The 6,000-nt window shown below is 45.1% G+C and overlaps 1 protein-coding gene across 1 annotated transcript in view; it reads right to left on the reverse strand.

The window, feature by feature from the left end:
- Nucleotides 1-5,469, reverse strand: part of LOC143766263 (gastrula zinc finger protein XlCGF66.1-like) — a 48,410-nt gene extending 42,941 nt beyond the window's left edge. The window contains exon 1 of the mRNA XM_077253794.1: nucleotides 5,412-5,469. The gene's annotated coding sequence lies outside the window, so the exon portion shown is untranslated. The remainder of the gene's footprint in view (nucleotides 1-5,411) is intronic.
- Nucleotides 5,470-6,000: the final 531 nt, after the last annotated feature.

Raw genomic sequence — 6,000 nt, forward strand, 5'->3', positions numbered from 1 at the left:
CGTTTTTGCATTGGGTAAAAAAATCGTGGCGTTTTGACGCATTTACATGCGTTTGCGTTTTTGAAATGCATGCTGAGAAGTGTGTGACTGCTGCCAATCATCAAAATCAACTAGAAAACCCACTATAAATAGAAATAGCTAGGGTTAGGGATAGGGTTAGGGTTAGGATCCCTAGGGTTAGGGGTAGCTTTTTATTAGAAGAATGTCCTGTTCACCAGGTCACTGATAAGCCACCCCCCACCATCAAGGTGATAAAGGGATCCAAACCCTAACCCTAACCCTACCCCTAACCCTGACAAGCCACCCCCCACCATCAAGGTGATAAAGGGATCCTAACCCTACCCCTAACCCTACCCCTAACCCTAGGGATCCATAGGAATTGGCTATTATGTTGACCTGGTGACCAGGACATTCTACTAATAAAAAGCTTTGTTCAATGTGGACACCCCAAGATATACGGTATTGCTATAGAGTACTAAAAATATAAACTCGTAGAGTATTGACTGTCATAGGGTTAGGGTTAGGGGTAGGGTTAGGGTTTGGATCCCTTTATCACCTTGATGGTGGGGGGTGGCTTGTCAGGGTTAGGGGTAGGGTTAGGGTTTGGATCCCTTTATCACCTTGATGGTGGGGGGTGGCTTGTCAAGGGTAGGGTTAGGGGTAGGGTTTGGATCCCTTTATCACCTTGATGGTGGGGGGTGGCTTGTCAGGGTTAGGGTTAGGGTTAAGGTACCGTCACATTTAGCAACGCTGCAACGATCTAGACAACGATCCCGATCGCTGCAGCGTCGCTGTGTGGTCGCTGGAGAGCTGTCACACAGACAGCTCTCCAGCGATCAACTATGCGAAGTCCCCTGGTAACCAGGGTAAACATCGGGTTACTAAGCGCCAGCCGGAAAGCACAGCGGTGACGTCACCGCTGTGCTCTGCTTTCCGGCCGGCCGGCGCTGACACAGTGCAGAGAAGCACAGCGCCGGGGGACAGACACCGGAATGTAAGTATGTAGTGTTTGTTTTTTTTTACGTTTACGCTGGTAACCAGGGTAAACATCGGGTTACTAAGCACGGCCCTGCGCTTAGTAACCCGATGTTTACCCTGTTACCAGTGAAGACATCGCTGAATCGGCGTCACACACGCCGATCCAGCGATGTCTACAGGAGATCCAGCGACTAAATAAAGTTCTGGCCTTACTGCTCCGACCAACGATGGCACAACAGGATCCTGATCGCTGCTGCCTGTCAAACTCAACGATATCGCTAGCCAGGACGCTGCAACGTCACGGATCGCTAGCAATATCGTTCAGTGTGAAGGTACCTTTAGGGTTAGGGTTTGGATCCCTTTATCACCTTGATGGTGGGGGGTGGCTTGTCAGTGTGCATTCTTGTTTTTTTCTATAAAAACGCATGCGTTTTTAACGCAAGCAAACGCATGTGCTTAAAAACACATGCGTTTACATAAACAGCAATACTTTTTTTGCCCCCAAAAAACGCATGCGTTTCTTTGCGGCAAAAAAACGCCTCTAGAAATTACTACATGTTGCATTTCTGCGACCGAACGCATGCAGCAAAAAAACGCATGTGTTGTTAAACGTGGCAAAACGCGTACAAAAAAACGCTGCAGATCAAAACGCAAGTGTGAAACCAGCCTTATTAATATAAAACACAAACAAATTAAAAACAACCAAAATGATAACAGCTACAAAACATGATAAATATGTAACCAAGCTAAATGGAGTTTTGGGTGGACCACAAGACAGATGGCGTGACTTGTGATGTGCCTCCATCAGGAGCATGTTAATCCCTTTCTGCCATCGAACAGAATAGTACATCCGATGGCAGAACCCCCGCTTTGATGCGGGTTCTGGAGGTGAGCACGCATCAAAGCTGGGACATGTCAGCCGTTTTGAACAGCTGACGTGCCCGCAATAGGCGAGGGCAGAATCGACATCCGTCCACACCTATTAATTAGTTAAATGCCGCTGTCAAACTCAGTCAAATAACACACTTAAAAAAAAATAAAAAAAAATAAAAATCAAACCTATACATATTTGGTATCGCCGCATTCAGAATCGCCCAATCAATAAAAAAAGGATTAACCTGATCGCTAAACGGTGTAGCGAGAAAAAAAAAAATCAAAATGACAGAATAACGTTTTTTTGGTCGCTGCGACATTGCATTAAAATGCAATAACGGGCGATGAAAAGATTGTATCTACACTAAAATGATATAATTAAAAACGTCAGTGTGGCGCGCAAAAAATTAGCCCTCACCCGACCCCAGATCTCGAAAAATAGAGACACTACGGGTATCGGAATATTGAGCAATTTTTTTTTAAGCAAAGTTTGCCATTCTTTTTTCACCACTTAGATAAAAAATAATCTAGACATGTTTGGAGTCTATGAACTCATAATGACCTGTAGAATCATAATGGCAGGTCAGTTTTAGCATTTAGTGAACCTAGCAAAAAAGCCAAACAAAAAATGAGTGTGGAATTGCACTTTGTTTTCAATTTCACCGCACTTGGAATTTTTTTCCCATTTTCTAGTACACGACATGGTAAAGCCAATGATGTCATTCAAAAGTACAACTCGTCCCGCAAAAAATAAGCCCTCACATGGCCATATTGACGGAAAAATAAAAAAAAAGTTATGGCTCTGGGAAGGAGGGGAGCAAAAAACGAAAACGCAAAACCAAAAAAAGCTCCGGGGTTAATGGGTTAATTGTCACTGTCAGGTAATGATCAAGTTGAAAAACTACTCTTAGGACACTTAAGAAATGGTTGAACCACAAACAAATTAATGTAATGCTAAGATGTGTACTTGAATTGGACCATAACCCGAGGAGTAGGGCCAGTGTGATGTTCCTTCGTGAAAGTCTCTAAATTGATCTCACGCCACTGCTCTCAAAGGCTAAAAGGTGCAGAGCAAAACAATAGTTGAGGTTGGAATAGAGGTCTATCTTCTTCAGGAATGAGTCTCGATTCTCTCCTGGACAACATGATAGCTGAAGATTGGTCTAATGATCAAGGACTTGATCACTTTTTTCACAACGCCATGAATGGCCTTCATGAGGAAAAGTCACATTGTTTCTAATCCTGAGATTATTGTGTTGGGTAAGTGGCAGCGATGAACCACCGCAATTGGTGACAGATTGTGAAGTCTCTGCAGCTAGGAGCTCTGCTGTTTACACCACCAGGCATGAATATCTGTTTCCTACTGCACTTCTTCTGTATCCTACTTAACAGACATGATCTGATCCCCAACAGTGCAGAGACCATACAAGGAAGCAGCAGTGTGTATGTGTGCTTAGCTAATTTAAATTAATTTAAATCTCCTGGTCCTAATGTATTACATCCTAAGGTAAAGAAAGAGAGTTAGAGAAAATTGCAGAACCACAAGCCATAATCATTGAAAAATCCTGGACAACAGGTGAAGCCCCAGAAGACTGGAGAAGGGAAAATGTTGTCCCTATCTTCAAAAAATAAAGAAAACGGAGACCAGGAAATTACAGGCCAGAGAGCCTTACTTCTATACCTGGAAAGATCTTTGAACAAATTATTAAACAGCATGTATGTAAGTACTTGGATAAGAATACAGTGATTAAACAGAGCCAGCATGGGTTTGTAGCAAACAAGTCATGCCAGACTACTCTAATTTCATTCCATGATGGAATCACAGACTGGGTGGATCAGGGAAATGCGGTATAGTATAGCTCAACTTCAGTAAAGCATTTGATAAAGTATCTCATACTATCCTTATTGAAAAAATGACCAAGTATGGGATTGACAAGGCTACAGTTGGATTCATAACTGGCTTAGTGACTCTATCCTGGCCCCAGTGTTGTTCAACATTTTTATAAATGACCTAGATATGGGAACTGAAGGTAAACTAATCAAACTTGCAGACAATGCAAAGCTAGGAGGGATAGCCAACACTAGAGATGACAGAGAAAAGATTCAGAAGGATCTAGATAAGCTTCAACAATGGGCAGCGACTAATAGAATTGTATTTAATAGGTAAAAATGCAAGATTCTACATCTGGGAAAGAAAACCAAACATTACATCTACAGAATTTGTCTAATAGAACTAAGCAACAGCAAGTGTGAAAAAGGCTTGGGTATATTAATAGATCAGAGACTGCACAAGTCAACAGGGTTATGCAGCAGAAAAGGCAGACACAGTTGTAGGATGTAATAAAAATATCAGAGTCTAGATCATAGGAAGTAATTATCACCCTCTACTCCTCCTTGGTCAGGCCTCATCTAGAATACTTTGTCCAGCTCTGGGCGCAACGTTTAAAAAAGAGACATTGAAAAACTGTAGAAAGCAAAGATAAGAGAAACCAGGATGGTGAGCGGACTGCAAAGTATGTAGTAGGAGGAACGGTTAAAGGATCTGGGAATGTTTACCTTACAAAAAAAGAAGGTTAAGAGGAGACTTAATAGCTGTCTACAAATATCTCAAGGGTTGTCACACTGTAGAGGGATCATCTTTATTCTCATTTACACAAGGAAAGACTAGAAGCAATGGGATGAAACTGAATGGGAGGCGACATAGATTAGATATTAGAAAAAACTTTTTGACAGTGAGGGCGATCAATGAGTGGAACAGGCTGCAACGAGAGGTGGTGAGTTCTCCTTCAATGGAAGTCTTCAAGCAGAGGCTGGACAGACATCTGTCTGGGATGATTTAGTGAATCCTGCTTTTAGCAGGGGGTTGGACCAGATGACCCTGGAGGTTCCTCCCAAAGCAAACATTTTATGATTCTACGATACATAAAGATGAGAAAGTTCTGGCGGCTCCGACTGTGAATGAAGGAACAAAAAATAATCCACAGATCCCAACTAAAGATGAGCAGGACGCACAGATGATGTTGCTCTGGCCCTGAGGGATCAAAAGCCGCGCTGGGGACACCGGATGGTAAGAGATTATCGGCATCCCATCCTGCCGCCAGGGAGCACTGGCCTGGATGCTGGACCAGAAGCCCATTAGTTCATCTCTAATCCCAACTGTCCCGGATACAGCGGACAGTAGTGTACTTGGGTCTACACCCTGCAGTCCCTCTGACAACTCCTTCTGTCAGGGGAGAAAGCAATGGTAAATGGGCGTGGTGAGAGGAGATCAAAATATGCCACAATGAGCGCCGCACGATTTGTCCCACTGTCTACGAGTTATCGCTTCATATACAAGAAACGGTAATAATAATTCTCCCTGCACCTCACTGTTCTCAGGGCAGAGTCCACCCGAGCAGCTCCTGTAACCAGCTATAGTAATACCAGAGCTGTGTGCTCCACACGGAGGAGCGGCAGCCTACACACAGCCACAAGCCTGTACACCACTGCGGAGTATGGCAGCGCTATATGAGGAAGCGTCATATATAATCCTGAGAGAATAACGGGGCTCCAGCACCTACCTCCACCTGCAGAGCCGCACACCACATATATGGCTGCTCTGTGCGCACAGGACCTGTGATGAGGTCACTGGAGGGGAGGAGTCAGGGGGTCACATGATCAGGGGCCTCAGTGTATGCAGGACTCTGCTGTGCTGGTTGTCATGGTGCTGGATGAGGGGAAGTTTATGTGTGGGGTCAGGAGGGGTTTACAGTGTGGATGTAGCAGAGCCGTGTGTGTACGAGGTGTACGGAGCGGAGCCGTGTGTGTACGAGGTGTACGGAGCGGAGCCATGTGTGTACGAGGTGTACGGAGCGGAGCCATGTGTGTACGAGGTGTACGGAGCAGAGCCATGTGTGTACGAGGTGTACGGAGCAGAGCCATGTGTGTACGAGGTGTACGGAGCAGAGCCATGTGTGTACGAGGTGCACGGAGCAGAGCCGTGTGTGTACGAGGTGCACGGAGCGGAGCCATGTGTGTACGAGGTGCACGGAGCGGAGCCATGTGTGTACGAGGTGCACGGAGCGGAGCCATGTGTGTACGAGGTGTACGGAGCGGAGCCATGTGTGTACGAGGTGTACGGAGCAGAGCCATGTGTGTACGAGGTGTACG

This window comes from Ranitomeya variabilis, chromosome 4, assembly GCF_051348905.1.
Source record: "Ranitomeya variabilis isolate aRanVar5 chromosome 4, aRanVar5.hap1, whole genome shotgun sequence".
NCBI lineage: Eukaryota > Metazoa > Chordata > Amphibia > Anura > Dendrobatidae > Ranitomeya > Ranitomeya variabilis.